We start from the raw sequence: 16426 nt of genomic DNA on the forward strand, positions 1-16426 counted from the left end.
CGGCTCCCTCAGTGCCATAGCCAGGGGTTCAATCGCCAGTGCAAAGAGCAGGGGGGACAGGGGACACCCCTGCCTCATCCCTCGATGCAACCGAAAGTACTCAGACCTCCTCTTGTTCATGGCCACACTCGCCATCGGGGTCTCGTACAACGGCCTAACCCACCTGACAAATCCCTCCCCAAACCCAAACCTCTTCAGCACCTCCCACAAGTACCCCCACTCTACCCTATCGAAGGCCTTCTCAGCGAGCATCCCCACTAATATCTTCGCTTTCCCCTTCCCTCACCGTCATTATAATAACGTTCAGGAGCCTCCTCACATTCGCGTTCGACTGCCTCCCCTTCACGAACCCCGTCTGGTCTTCGTGGATCACCTGCAGCACACAATCCTCAATCCTCGTGGCTAAGACCTTCGCCAGCACCTTGGCATCTACGTTTAACAACAAAATCGGCCTGTAAGACCCACACTGCAGGGGATCCTTGTCCCGCTTCAGGATCAAGGAGATCAGTGCACGGGACATCGTCGGGGGCAAAGCCCACCCCCCCTTGCCTCATTGAAGGCCCTAACTAGCAACGGGCCCAACAGGTCCACATATTTCTTGTAAAACTCAACCGGGAAACCATCCGGCCCCGCCTGCATGCTCCCTATCCCTTTGGCCAGCTCCTCCAGCACAATCGAGACCCCCAATCCCACCACCAGTCCCTCCTCCACCTTCGGAAACCTCAATTGGTCCAGAAAGCAGCCCATCCCTCCCTCCTCCAGTGGGGGCTCGGACCAGTACAGTTCCTAATAAATTTCCCTAAAGACCCCATTGATGCCAACTCCACTCCGCTCCACGCTCCCTCCCCTGTCCTTAACACCCCCGATCTCCCTAGCTGTGTCCCGCTTCCGAAGCTGGTGCGCCAGCATCCGACTTGCCTTTTTACCATACTCATAAATCGCCCCCTGGGCCTTCCTCCACTGCACCTCCGCCTTCCTGGTGGTCAACAGGTCGAATTCGGCCTGGAGGCTACGCCTCTTCCTCAACCGTCCCTCCTCAGGCACCTCCGCATACCTCCTGTCTACCCTCACCATCTCCCCCACCAGTCTCTCCCTCTCCCTCTGCTCTCTCCTCTCCTTGTGGGCCCTAATGGAGATCAGTTCTCCCCTAACCACCGCCTTCAGCGCCTCCCAGACCATCCCCACTCGGACCTCCCCGTTATCGTTGGTCTCCAGGTATCTCTCTATGCTTCCTCGGACCCGCTCACTCACCTCCTTGTCCACCAGCAGCCCCACCTCCAAGCGCCACAACGGGCGCTGGTCCCTCTCCTCCCCCAGCTCTAGGTCTACCCAATGCGGGGCGTGATCCGAAATGGCTATCGCCGAGTACTCGGTATCCTCTACTCTCGCCCTACTCATGATAAAAAAGTTGATCCAGGAGTAAGCCTTATGAACATGCGAGAAGAATGAAAATTCCCTAGCCGCCAGCCTTGCAAATCTCCAAGGGTCCACCCCTCCCATCTGGTCCATAAACCCCCTCAGCACTTTAGCCGCCGCCGGCTTCCTACCCGTTCTGGACCTGGAGCGATCCAGTGCCGGATCCAACACCGTGTTAAAGCCCCCCCCCCACATTATCAAGCCCCCCAACATCCAAGCCCGGAATCCGACCCAACATGCGTCGCATAAAACCCGCATCGTCCCAGTTCGGGGCATACACATTGACCAGCACCAGCAGAACACCAACTGTTAATGAGCAGGAACCAATAGCCATGAGCTACTCCTGGGAGTGAGCATAACAGACAAAAGGAGCCAGTCTCCTTCGGTTATGTCTGGTTAGCATGTTTGGTCCAAAATGAGGTTCAGCTGAAATTTAAAAAAAAAAAAAAATTTAGAGTACCCAATTAATTTTTTCCAATTAAGGGACAATTTAACGTGGCCAATCCACGTACCCTGCACATCTTTGGGTTGCAGGGGTGGAACCCACGCAAACACGGGGGAGAAGGTGCAAACTCCACACGGACAGTGACCCAGAGCCAGGATCGAACCTGGGACCTCGGCGGCGTGAGGCAGCCGTGCTATCCAAAGACGTGCAGGATTGGTGGATTGGCTATTCTAAATTGCCCTTAGTGTCCAAAAAGTTTAGGTGGCGTTACTGGGTTAGGGGGATGGGGTGGAGTTGTGGGGCTTAGGTAAGGTGCTCTTTCTAAGGGCTGGTGCAGACTCGATGGGCTGAATGGCCTCCTGCACTGTAAATTCTATGATCCACTGCGCCACCATGCTGCCCCAAGTTCAGCTGAATTAACAGACACTCTGTTCTGTTCTGACTGACACAAAATGGAGGAAAATCCAAATTCCGAATCCTTCCGTCCCTCCTTCCAACTCCCATTCGCACAGTGGGGATTGGACCCATTGGACCAGAAGGAAAGGTGCACATGGTTTGGCATTGACAACCTCATCCACGATTTGACGGTCGTCACAGGGCGTGTTGCGCAGAAGAGTGGCTTGTAGGGCGCTGATGTGCTTTGTGCAACTGGCTTTGGGGACACGGGTCACAGTGCGTACTACCGAATATCAGCCGATGCACACAGCAAGGAGGATGAGTAGGGTCCCGTCAAGGTCAAAAGGACACAGCCTGCATAATTGAGGATGGTCAGCAGACCACAAGATACCCACCCACCCACTGTGTTGATATCTGGCTTACCTTCCTGCCCGAACCCCTCCAGCAACATGCGCTAACACGATAGCAGCCGATTTGAGCCCTCCCCAGGATGACTGGTCAGGAGGCGGGTGACCCGGTCCATTGGCAACAGTCATTCCTTTGTAAGCAGGGAGGTAGAGAAACAAGGGTCCCCTTCATGTATCCTGTGACTGGCTCATTCACTTAGCTTATTTGTCTAAAATCACAAAATGTGCTGTTAAGTCAAATGGAGACTGGGGGGGGGAAATTAAACTCTGAATCTTTCATTCCCCCTTCACATAACTTGTGGTAAATTCCATTTTATTCCATCATCTATTGAAAATTGTGTGCTCTCTGAATAACTGGATTGATACCCCTGCTCTCAGACAGCAGATCCTTGTTAGTATCCATCACCGTCCGCATCTCTTTCCCCATCGAGGCAAGTTGATCACCGTGCTGCAATAATGTCTCCTCCACTTCCTTCAGCACCTCCCCTTGCTCTCGCACCTCCGTCCTCACCGGGGAAACTGCCTCCTCCACCAGCACACGCAAAACCTCCCTCATCTCCTTCCTCACCGTCTCCATGCATTTCGCAATCTGCGCCAACTGCTTTTCAAATTCCGCAGCCATCACCTTAGTTATTTCTTCAGCCGTAAGCAGTGCGGCCTTCCCTGGTGCTCCAGCCTCCATTTTCCTTGGATTTCCTCCATTTCCAAAATGCCGTTGCCGAACAGGAGCTCTCCATTGTGCAGCCGCCTCCCGCCCACCGTCACCGGAAGTCACCCAGAAAGGTGGATACTCAGCAAGACCTTGATGTCTTTGTTCATCAGTCACTGAAAGTAAGCACACAGATACAAAAGGCAGTAAAGAAGGCAAATGGCATGTTGGCCTTCATAGCGAGATGATTTGAGTACAGGAATAGAGATGTTTTACTGCAATTGTATAGGGCATTGGTGAGGCCAGACCTGGAGTATTGTGTGCAGTTTTGGTGCCTTTATCTGAGGAAGGATGTTCTTGCTATGGAGGTGTGTTTGTTTTTATTGTTGTCTTCTTAAAATCTCTTTAAATGTCCGTTTCCTTTCCATCATCGTTTTCAATACCCATCAGGTAGATTCCACTTTTAATTTTGTTCCACCTCGTTCAACCATCGTCCATCCTGTTCTTTGCTCCTCGTGCACTCCACCGTAACCTGTCAACAAACAGGGTCAGGTCACAATTGCCTCCTCTAATCACTCTTATCCGACTCTATCACTTCCTCAACTTCCCTTGAGCCCTTCTAGCACCTGATTTTTTTCAAATGTTCCGAATCTGCACTAACCTGTTTGGATTTCCTGTATCCAGCAGCAACTGCTGATTGCCTGTTGGAGTAACGGACTACAAGTCACATATTAGCTCTATTTTGTTGGGTCGGTACAGCAATGTTGTAATTCCCATTATTATGGCCATATATGTTGAAGGGGGCAAAGCAAGTTGTCGAAAACTGATGAATGTGACCTCGGACTTCTCCATCTATTCTGATTTTTCTGTATAACTTCTCACTCAGTGCCACCACCCCCTTGTCACTACATTTTAAATTGGGCCGACTATTGCTGCAAAATAGAAAGTCGTCCGGGGGTGGGGGGGGATGCGTGGCCAAATGGGCTTTTATGATGCAGATGGAATTTAACCCTGAAAAGTGTGAGCTGATACACTTTGGAAGGAGTAATTTGACAAGGAAATATATTATGAAAGGTCCAACACTGGGAAGTTTTGTAAGAACAAAGAGACCTTGGCGTTTGTCCGTAGATCTCTGAAGGCAGAAGGGCAGGTTAATAGAGTGGTGAAAAAGGCATACGGTTCACTCGCTTTTATCAATCAGGGCATAGATTACAAAAGCAGGGAGGTCATGATGAAGCTGTATAGAACTTTGGTGAGGCCACAGCTGGAGTACTGTGTGCAATTCTGGTCACCACATTATAGGAAGGGTGAGATAGCATTGGACAGGGTGCAGAGGAGATTCACCAGGATGTTGCCTAGGGTGGAACATTTAAGTTATGAACAGAGGTTGGATAGGCTTGGGTTGTTTTTGTTGGAGGTGAGAAGACTGAGAGGCAACATGATTAAGGTGAACATGATTATGAGGAACATGGGTGGATAGGGAGCAGCTGTTCCCCTCAGTTGAAGGGTCAGTCACAAGTTAAAGGTCTGGAGCAGGAGGTTTTGGGGGAAATTGAGAAGAAATTATTTTACCCAAATGGTGGTGACGGGCTGGAATGCACTGCCTGGGAAGGTGGTAGAGGCTGGTTGCCTCACATCTTCAAAAAGTACCTGGATGAGCACTTGGCATGTCATAACATTTAAAGCTATGGCCAAGTGCAGGTAAATGGGATTAGGTAGACAGTTCAGGTGTTCTGTATGTGTCAGTGCAGACTTGATGGCCCAAAGAGCTTCTTCTGCACTGTGTGATTCTGTGATTACGGCAGCTCAATTCTGAAGAAGAGTCATATTGGGTTCAAAACACTTGTAATTTCCCCAGATGCTGGCAGACCTGCTGAGATTTTGCAGCACATTTTGCCTATATTTGAGTCAGCCTTTAATCTCTGTTTAGTGCACTGTTCAACCACAGGGGTGCGTGTGTCTGAGAAGTAACAAGCTGGAAACCCCTTTCCCTTCACCTCCTGCAGCACTACAGCAGATACACCTTGTTTTGACTCAGACAGCAGGACTGTGGAATTAATTGGATAGATCTTCCAAAGAGCCAGTACAGGCATAATGGGCTGAATGGTTTCCATCTGTGCTCGATCTTTCTATAAAACCAGTGATTATTCAGATAGAGAGAGAAAGCAAGAAGAATCAGTGATGGTGGAATTAAACACAACCAGAGCCAACACCTCTTGAGGAGGAGAGTGGGAAAAGCTTGAAAAGCTGAGTGTCTTCCAACAGGTGGTTTAAATCACTTTGAGAAATTAAATATAGCAGAGTGCAAATTCACTAGGATTTATATGTATGTGTTTTCAATTAATGCATTTCAAACGGTTAATAAAATGATCTTCTATTTCCTTTTTGGACATTCAATGGCGCTGCCGCTACCCAACATTCCTTGCGGGTGTGAAAATGTCCTATTCAGACTATAGGAAGTGAATGCGCACGCGCGGTTCTGGAGGGTCTGTGGAGCATGCGCAGTGTCATTTTGCTCAGCCCTGCGCGAGAGGGTTTCTGTCGCGGGTGAGAGTCGGTCAGGCGGAGGGAGGAATGGGCTCACCGGGGGGAGCGGAGAATTGGGGCTGCATTTAGGCTGGGAAGGCTTCAGAAAGACTTTGGGCGCGATTCTGCACTTCCGCGCCGGTTGGGAGAATCGCCTGGGCCGCCAAAATTTCCCACGACGCCGGTCCGACGCCCTCCCGCGATTCTCCCAAGCGGCGGGAATGGCCCCGTCGAGTTCCGCGGGCTGCAGAATCACCCGAGACACCCAAAATGGCGATTCTCCGGCACCCCTGATATTCTCAGGCCTGGATGGGCCGAGTGGCCAGCCCAAAACGGCGGGTTCCCCCCGGCGCCGTCCTCACCTGGTCACTGCCGTCGGGAACAGCGCGGGAACGCTGGGGGGGGGCGGCCTGCGGGGCGGGGGGGGGGGAGGGGGATCCTGCACCGGGGGGTACCTCAAATGTGGGCTGGCCCATGATCGGTGCCCACCGATCATCGGGCCGTCCTCTCTGAAGGAGGACCTCCTTCCTCCCGCGGCCCCGCAAGATCCGTCCGCCATCTTCTTGCGGGGCGGACTCGGAGAGGGCGGCAACCACGCATGCGCGGGTTGGCGCCGGCCAACCCACGCATGCGCGGGTGACGCCAGTTATGCGGCACTGGCCGCGTCATGTATGCGGCGCCGCCTTTATGCGGCGACAAGGCCTGGCGCGTGTAGATGACGCGGCCCCGCTCCTAGTCCATTATTGGGCCCTGAATCAGTCGGGATAGGGGCCGTTTCGCGCCGTTGTGAACCTCGACAGTGTTCACGACGGCGTGGGCACTTCGGCGCGGGAGTGGAGAATCCTGCCCGTAGTTTCGGCCTCAAGCTCCGAATAAGAGCCCGCAGGTCTTGAGTTAGCAGCTCCGGGCCTTTTCCCAGGAACAGGTCAACGGCGAACGGCCTCCACCTTATTTCAGCGGTAAGTGTATCGAATGCGAGGCCATGTTGGTGATGCCACAGAGTGGGCGGGACTTCAGGGTCCCTGTGACCAGGAGAGAAAATCATTCACAATTGATTTTATTCTCATTCCACCCACACAGGAGCAGGAGACCGGCCTGGTTTTCTATCAATTCATTTTACCAGATGGGGGTGTCGCTGGTTAGGCCAACATTTACTGCCCATTCCTAGTTGCCTTTCAGAAGATGCTGGTGAGCTGCCTTCTTGAACTGCTGCAGTTCCAAGAGGTGTAGGTGCACCCATGTAGGTACACCCACATTGCTGTTAGGGAGGGAGTTAATGACTGCCATCTTTAGAGGGACAGGGAGCTGCGAATCCAGTTGGGTTATTATGACAATTCAACAGTTTTCACCCTCACGTTTTCCCAGTGCCGGCCCCACCAATGACCAGATTCATTCAGCTCAATTTCACAACCTGCCTTTGTGTTTTTGTGGGTTCTCTCTCACTCCCTTTTTTCTCTTTTAAATCAATTTCACAGGATATTAGAAGGGGAGGATTTGGAGTCAGAAAACTGAAGTCAAACATCACACCAGGATCAGGTGGAGCCTCCCACGTACGGATTTTGAACATGGAAGGAAAAAGCACCATTCACAGTGGGGAGAAACCACGTGTTCTGTGTGTGGATGAGGCTACAGCCGATCATCTGGCCTGTCAAAACACCAACGTTTGTCACACGGGAAGAAACCGTGGAAATGTGGGGACTGTGGGAAGGGATTAAGATCCCCGTCTGACCTGGAAACTCAGCGGCGCAGTCACACCGGGGAGAAACCGTTCACCTGCTCCGTGTGTGGAAAAGGATTCTCCCAGTTTTGCCACCTGCTGACACACCAGCGAGTTCACACTGGAGAGAGGCCATTCATTTGCTCCAAGTGTGGAAAGGGATTCACTCAGTCATCCCACCTGCTGACACACCAGAGAGTTCACACTGATGAGAGACCTTTTAAATGCTCAGACTGTGGGAAGTGCTTTAAAAGTTCCAGGGAGCTGATGTACCATCAGCGTCTTCACACTGACGAGAAACCGTTCTGGTGCTCTTACTGCGGGACTGGGTTCAAACAATCATCTGTCCTCATTATACATCAGCGAATTCACACTGGGGAGAGGCCATTCACCTGCTCTGTGTGTGGGAAGGGATTCACTCAGTCATCTGACCTGCTGTCACACAGATGGGTTCACTCTGGGGAGAAGCCATTTACCTGCGATGAGTGTGGGAAGGGATTCACTCGTTCATCCATCCTGCTGCAACACCAGCGCCTTCACAGTGGGGAGAGACCGCTCTCGTTCTCCAAATGAGGGAATTAATTAATTCACCATCCTTCTGGAATACTATGTTCACACTGAGGAGAGACCTGTTCAATGGCCAGATTGAAGGACGTGTTGTAGGTTTCCAGGAACTGATGTGCCATCAACATGTTCACACTAATGAGAGATCAATCACCTACCTGCACTGTGGGACTGGGTCACTATTCACCTCACTGTACATCAGCAAATTCACAGCAGAGTGAGGTGGTGCACCTGGTCTGAAAGTGGGAATGGATTTAGTTATTTATCCCATGTCCGGAGTCACCAGTGAGTTCACCGCTAACTACACTGATTGGATTTTACTGATAATCAGAAATTGAACTGAACTGGGTCTGTCTCTGCTAATAATAATCTCTAGCCCAGTTATAGTGTTTAATATTCTGGATAAAAGTTAAATCAATCATCTTTGTGTTCAATACAGTCAATCCAGGGAAACGTTAGCGCGGGGGTGGCTGCATTTTTGCGAGCCCTGGCACCACTCGTCCATTAATCCTCTTCTTTATCCAGATGCACAACCCATAATTATTTGATCCTGACCTGTATGATCTGTGTTATGTTCCTGGGAGATCCTGGTAAAACTTTGGTGGCAGGGAGCAGAGTTCAGTCAACACAATCATTGGCTGAATGATGCGGTCAGAGGCCGGACTGGGGTCCAGTCACAGTGGTGGATTCCTTGGTGGACGGAGACGGCCGGACTGGGGTGCAGTCGCAGTGGTGGTTTCCCGAATGGACGTAGGCGGTCAGAGGCCGGACTGGGGTCCAGTCACAGTGGTGGTTTCCCTGGTGGACGGAGACGGCCGAACTGGGGTGCAGTCGCAGTGGTGGTTTCCCTGGTGGACGGAGACGGCCGGACTGGGGTCCAGTCGCAGTGGTGGTTTCCCGAATGGACGTAGGCGGTCAGAGGCCTGGCTGGGGTCCAGTCGCAGTGGTGGTTTCCTTGGTGGACGGAGACGGCCGGACTGGGGTCCAGTCGCAGTGGTGGTTTCCCGAATGGACGTAGGCGGTCACAGGCCTGGCTGGGGTGCAGTCGCAGTGGTGGTTTCCCTGGTGGACGGAGATGGCCGGACTGGGGTCCAGTCGCAGTGGTGGTTTCCCGAGTGGACGTAGGCGGTCAGAGGCCTGGCTGGGGTGCAGTCGCAGTGGTGGTTTCCCTGGTGGACGGAGACGGCCGGACTGGGATCCAGTCGCAGTGGTGGTTTCCTGAGTGGACGTAGGCGGTCAGAGGCCTGGCTGGGGTGCAGTCGCAGTGGTGGTTTCCCGAGTGGACGTAGGCAGTCAGAGGCCTGGCTGGGGTCCAGTCGCAGTGGTGGTTTCCCTGGTTGTCGGAGGCGACCAGGCTGGGTCCAGTTACAGGGGTGGTTTCCCTGGTGGACGGAGGCGGCCGTGCTGGGTCTAGTTACAGGGGTGGTTTCCCTGGTGGACGGAGGCGGCCGTGCTGGGTCTAGTTACAGGGGTGGTTTCCCTGGTGGACGGAGGTGGCCAGATTGGGGTCCAGTCGCAGGGGTGGTTTCCCTGGTGGATGGAGGCGGCCGCGCTGGGTCTAGTTACAGGGGTGGTTTCCCTGGTGGACGGAGGCGGCTGTGCTGGGTCTAGTTACAGGGGTGGTTTCCCTGGTGGACGGAGGCGACCAGGCTGGGTCCAGTTACAGGGGTGGTTTCCCTGGTGGACGGAGGTGGCCAGATTGGGGTCCAGTCGCAGGGGTGGTTTCCCTGGTGGATGGAGGCGGCCGCGCTGGGTCTAGTTACAGGGGTGGTTTCCCTGGTGGACGGGCCTAAAGGATGGCTGCCATTGTGAGCTGTTGTGGATGTTGGTTTTGGCTCCTCAGCCCAAATTATTTATGAATTGTGGGATGTCCCAAAGGTATTGGATGAAACAGAGAAGAGAATCCTGTCAGTCGATAGAGCAGCTTCCTGAGTGAGGCCTCGCCTTCAGTCCTTAAATATCCTGCTGCATGGGGTGTTGATCATCCTGGTTGATTCGGGGAGATGGGGCTGCAGAAGGAATATCCGTGTGCCCTGTCTCCCGAGGGGGGCTGGGAATAAATTCCCGGCTGAATTTGAGAACAGGCTGCTATGCTTTCACAATCTCGATTTGCAGGTTCAGTGGTTTGAGTTTGACGGAAAAAATTGTATCCTCTCTTCGAGGCCTGGGGTCGGTCGGGGACCCCGACCACTGGTCTTATTTTGTATTCTCGCTGTTTTTTGGGAAGCGTTGGAGGCACCAGAAATGGCGGTTCCTCTGTATTTCTTTACGGGCGTTTCGGGGGGACGACATGGCGGAGGTGCAGGGACTTCGGGGGACCTCTGGATGGATCCAGATTGTTGCTCCATGATCCTTGGAGGCTGTGGCCTTTCCAATCTCCCTGGATGGTTATGTTATTCTGCAGTTCATCATTAAACCTAACCTTTGTCCTTCTGTGACTTTACTCCTGATTTTGTGTTATTGCCTTTTATCCCGGCAAGGGTGTATGATATATGAGCAGTGAGGTGTTGTTGCCTGTTACCCTGTGAAAACAGCACTGAGATGGTTGTATGACATGAGGGCTGTGCAGTATTTACCTGTGTTTTTTACGTACTATAATTCTTGCTTTTACACTGAGGAGTGAGGTCAGTTGTGTCGTGAGCCTTGGCAGGGTGGAGAACCCTTGGTTGCTTTATGGAGCAGAGCATGCACCATAGGGCCATGTTCATGGCTTTACCCTGGGATCCCCACACTTTACAATATCCTTTATTCTCCGTGTGAAGGGATGCACTGACCATGTCAATTATAATCTGAACCGATTGTATGAATGTTTGCTGTGTGTGTGTATATAATATATATATTATGTGGAATAATGATCACTCTACTGAACTTGATTTGGGGGATTTGCTGCATCTTGTGGTTGAATGTAAGATATCCCCCTTCGGACAAAAGGTTTTGTGAATTATTTCTATACTTTTCTTTATTTTGGGGTTAAAGAATGTTGATTGGATCCTGTAAAGATGCAGACAGGTCCCTGATCCGAGAAAAATACATCACAAAGTATCCATGGCACCTCATTATGATTGGAATTGGGGAAAGGTCTGTTTTGGAGCAAACCTCAGTAGGGTATGGAAATCTTATCCTATATTTTCTTTAGGTGTGTGAGCGATCGCTACATGTGAAGGTGTGCACCATTTTACCCTGTTTTCATGCGTTATCCTCTTCTCCCTCTTTCTCCAGGTTATCCATTCACCGTTTTCCCCAGTATAAACGGAGGCACCAAGTTTAATCTTCTACTTTTCTGTATTCATGCACACGGGAGGATTTCTGCCGTACTGTACCAGTTAAGGATTTGTGGTGTTATTTGTAAAAACGGGAAAAACTCTCAAAAATATATATTAAAAAAGTGACCCAGTTCAAGTTTCTTCAACAGGAGGGAACATCCTCTCTGATTCCACCCCTTAGGATCTTACATGTTTCAATCTTACTTAAGCTCCACAGGATACAAGCCTAGCCTGTCCAACCTTTCCTCACAAGCCCATTCCTTAAAGGCTGCACCTCGACAGGATTGGGTCAGATTGGTGAAGATCACCTCCTGGTGAAGAACAACACAAGGGTCAGGGAGTAAGAAAGCTCTCCATGTTTCAGTTTGGCGATGTCAAGACATTGAAGTCACTAAAATAATGTTGATTTGATGTAAAATAGCTGGAGTAAGGCGGTTTACTGGGACCGGTGTCTGGTGAAATACCCTTTCTGTTGCGTAAACCTTCCATGAACAAAGTACAAATGCAACTGGACATGGAACAAGATAAGGCAATTGTTTTTAGAAAGTCAATGCATCTGAAGTTTACTCCATCAGAACATTATCATATCCCCTTAATAATACCTGACGTTTCTGATCAGAGTGTTTGAGAAGGATGAATAGCATCAGCTGATAAGAATCAGAGAAAATAAATTGTCTCAAAGCTGCAGACAAACTGCTCAACCTCACCGTCAAAGATGAAAAATCCTGCTAAAAGGTACCGGGTTGGTTGATGCAAAGACAAGGCTCTGGCACGGAGGCACAGTGGTTAGCACAGCTGTCTCATAGCGCCAGGGACCCTGGTTCAATTCTGGCCTTGGGTGACTGCGTGGAGTTTGCACTTTCTCTCCATGTCTGTGTGGATTTCCTCCGGATGCTCCCGTTTCCTCCCACAGCCCAAAGATGTGCAGGTTAGGTGCATTGGCTTTGCTAAATTGTCCCTTAGTGTTCAAAAGGTGAAATGGGGTTACAGGGATAGGGCGGGGGAGTATTCCTAGGTAAGGTCCCTTTCAAAGACTCTGGTGCACTGCAGGAATTTTATTCTACGTTCTATGCAAAGTGTGAAATCTGTAAAAAGAATCGGAGCACGCCATCACAGCCTATTATAAACCTTCCCTTTGTCCGTGATTTTAACGAGGCAGTTGCCATGAATCTAAAGGTATGGGACAAAGACAGAAATATTTTCATTCTAAACTTTAGACATGGTAACTAAATGGTAACCCGATTTAGTCTTTCTCCAATAATACATGGCAAGGATAAAAGGGTGATTCTCGACAGGTCATGGAGAAATGGCCAGTGACTGGACCTGGGGCAATAGCTCAGTGTCTGACTGATGATGGAGGCAAACTTATTAATGACGAGTTTGGAGACGTGTGAGAAAATATGGGCATTTTGGTCATGAACATTGCAGCTGAAAGTCCTTTCAGCGACGGACTCTGTGAAAGGAATCACACGGTGATCAATGAAATGCTGCAGAAACTCTTGAGCTGATCAGCCTAACTGCAAGTTGACAACTGCACTGGCCGGGATGATTCATGTAGAGAATTCACTTCAGATGGTTGGAGGGTATAATCCCTGTCAATTAGTCTACGGGAAAATCCCTAATGACCCTCTGTGCTGGGAGATAGCCCTCCTGCTTTCGAAGGGACGACAATTAGTTCAATTTTTAGTAATCAATTCTCTTTTTGTTTCACAAAACGATTTGCTCACTAATAAATTATTGGGTATCCTCGGAGAGGGGTAACAGATAAAGTAAGGAAAACCATATTTTTTCTTCAATTTATTTTGAAACATTGTCCATATTGTTATGATCCTGGTCAGGACGGTTAATGTTTAAAGAGAAACACCCAGTGATTAACTGAAAGAATGGAGTCATAAAATGTCATGTTTTTAAACAAAAACAAACTTTACTAGATATTTAAAATAAAATGAAAAACCAGCACTATGAACTTAACACTATAGTTAACAATGATTTACGCTGTAATCCCAGTTCAACTTTTTAAACTCTTCCCACCCACCCTATCCCCAAATAATTCCCTTACATTTAACAATATCTTGAAGGTTTATTCACATGTTCCTGGGACCATCCAAAGGTATGTCAAAGCTCTCCACAATTCACTTTAATTCTCCTTAGTATTCTGGCCAATCTCCAAGATTTTACAGGGGTCCTTCCATTGGCTTTTGGTTCAGCAACTTTCATATTGAACACCTCAAAATTGTGGACTCCATAAGAAACTACAGAGAGTCGTGAACGCAGCCCAGACCAACACACAAACACGCCTCCCATCCATTGACTCTGCCTACACCTCCCGCTGCCTTGGGAAAGCGGGCAGCATAATCGAAGACCCCTCCCACCCGGGTTATTGTCTCTTCCAACCTTTTCCATCGGGCAGAAGAAACAAAAGTCTGAGAAAAATGGTTAAAGGATGGTCACGACTGGGAGTTAAATATCTGAGGGTATCAAACTTTTCGGAAGGACAGAGTGGATGGTAAGGGAGGTGGTGGAACTCTTGTTATTTAAGGATGACATCCGGGCAACAGTAAGGGATGACATTGGGGCTATGGAGGATAAGGTTGAATCCATTTGGGTGGAAATCAGGAATAGTAAGGCGAAAAAATCACTGATAGGAGTAATCTATAGGCCACCAAATAGTAACATTATGATGGGGCAGGCAATAAACAAAGAAATAACTGATGCATGTCGAAATGGTACAGAAGTTATCATGGGGGATTTTAATCTACATGTTGATTGGTTTAACCAGGTCGGTCAAGGCAGCCTTGAGGAGGAGTTTATAGAATGTATCCGCGATAGTTTCCTAGAACAGTATGTAATGGAACCTACGAGGGAACAAGCGGTCCTAGATCTGGTCCTGTGTAATGAGACAGGATTGATTCAGTATCTCATAGTTAGGGATCCTCTTGGAAGGAGCGATCACAATATGGTGGAATTTAAAATACAGATGGAGGGTGAGAAGGTAAAATCAAGCACTAGTGTTTTGTGCTTAAACAAAGGAGATTACAATGGGATGAGAGAAGAACTAGCTAAGGTAGACTGGGAGCAAAGACTTTATAGTGAAACAGTTGAGGAACAGTGGAGAACCTTCCAAGTGATTTTTCACAGTGCTCAGCAAAGGTTTATACCAACAAAAAGGAAGGACGGTAAAAAGATGGAAAATCGACCGTGGATATCTAAGAAAATAAGGGAGAGTATCAAATTGAAGGAAAAAACATACAAAGTAGCAAAGATCAGTGGGAGACTAGAGGACTGGGAAATCTTTAGGGGGCAACAGAAAGCTACTAAAAAAGCTAGAAAGAAGAGTAAAATAGATTATGAGAGTAAACTTGCTCAGAATATAAAAACAGATAGTAAAAGTTTCTACAAATACATAAAACAAAAAAGAGTGGCTAAGGTAAATATTGGTCCTTCAGAGGATGAGAAGGGAGATTTAATAATGGGAGATGAGGAAATGGCTGAGGAACTGAACAGGTTTTTTGGGTCGGTCTTCACAGTGGAAGACACAAATAACATGCCAGTGACTGATGGAAATGAGGCTATGACAGGTGAGGACCTTGAGAGGATTGTTATCACCAAGGAGGTAGTGATGGGCAAGTTAATGGGGCTAAAGGTAGACAAGTCTCCTGGACCTGATGGAATCCATCCCAGAGTGCTAAAAGAGATGGCTAGGGAAATTGCAAATGCACTAGTGATAATTTACCAAAATTCACTAGACTCTGGGGTGGTCCGGGCGGATTGGAAATTAGCAAACGTGACACCACTGTTTAAAAAAGGAGGTAGGCAGAAAGCGGGTAATTATAGGCCAGTGAGCTTAACTTCGGTAGTAGGGAAGATGCTGGAATCTATCATCAAGGAAGAAATAGCGAGACATCTGGATGGAAATTGTCCCATTGGGCAGACGCAGCATGGGTTCATAAAGGGCAGGTCGTACCTAACTAATTTAGTGGCATGTTTTGAGGACATTAACAGTGCGGTAGATAACGGGGAGCCAATGGTTGTGGTATATCTGGATTTCCAGAAAGCCTTTGACAAGGTGCCACACAAAAGGTTGTTGCATAAGATAAAGATGCATGGCATTAAGGGGAAAGTAGTAGCATGGATAGAGGATTGGTTAATTAATAGAAAGCAAAGAGTGGGGATTAATGGGTGTTTCTCTGGTTGGCAATCAGTAGGTAGTGGTGTCCCTCAGGGATCAGTGTTGGGCCCACAACTGTTCACAATTTACATAGATGATTTGGAGTTGGGGACCAAGGGCAATGTGTCCAAGTTTGCAGACGGCACTAAGATAAATGGTAAAGCAAAAAGTGCAGAGGATACTGGAAGTCTGCAGAGGGATTTGGATAGGCTAAGTGAATGGGCTAGGGTCTGGCAGATGGAATACAATGTTGACAAATGTGAGGTTATCCATTCTGGTAGGAATAACAGCAAAAGGGATTATTATTTAAATGATAAAATATTAAAACATGCTGCCGTGCAGAGAGACCTGGGTGTGCTAGTGAATGAGCTGCAAAAAGTTGGTTTACAGGTGCAACAGGTGATTAAGAAGGCAAATGGAATTATGTCCTTCATTGCTAAGGGGATGGAGTTTAAGACTAGGGAGGTTCTGCTGCAATTGTATAAGGTGTTACTGAGGCCACACCTGGAGTATTGTGTTCAGTTTTGGTCTCCTTACTTGAGAAAGGATGTACTGGCACTGGAGGGTGTGCAGAGGAGATTCACTAGGTAAATCCCAGAGCTGAAGGGGCTGGATTACGAGGAGAGGTTGAGTAGACTGGGACTGTACTCATTGGAATTTAGAAGGATGAGGGGGGATCTTATAGAAACATATAAGATTATGAAGAGAATAGATAGGATAGATGCGGGCAGGTTGTTTCCACTGGCGGGTGAAAGCAGAACTAGGGGGCATAGCCTCAAAATAAGGGGAAGTAGATTTAGGACTGAGTTTAGGAGGAACTTCTTCACCCAAAGGGTTGTGAATCTATGGAATTCCTTGCCCAGTGAAGCAGTAGA

The 16426-nt window shown here is 48.9% G+C and overlaps 1 long non-coding RNA gene across 1 annotated transcript; it reads left to right on the forward strand.

The window, feature by feature from the left end:
* The first annotated feature begins 3185 nt into the window (after positions 1-3185).
* Positions 3186-10563, forward strand: LOC140418308 (uncharacterized). Its single transcript, XR_011944923.1, has 2 exons — positions 3186-3495; positions 7315-10563. It is a non-coding gene; the product is annotated as an uncharacterized lncRNA (long non-coding RNA).
* The last annotated feature ends 5863 nt before the right edge of the window (positions 10564-16426 follow it).

This window comes from Scyliorhinus torazame, chromosome 5 (assembly GCF_047496885.1).
Source record: "Scyliorhinus torazame isolate Kashiwa2021f chromosome 5, sScyTor2.1, whole genome shotgun sequence".
NCBI lineage: Eukaryota > Metazoa > Chordata > Chondrichthyes > Carcharhiniformes > Scyliorhinidae > Scyliorhinus > Scyliorhinus torazame.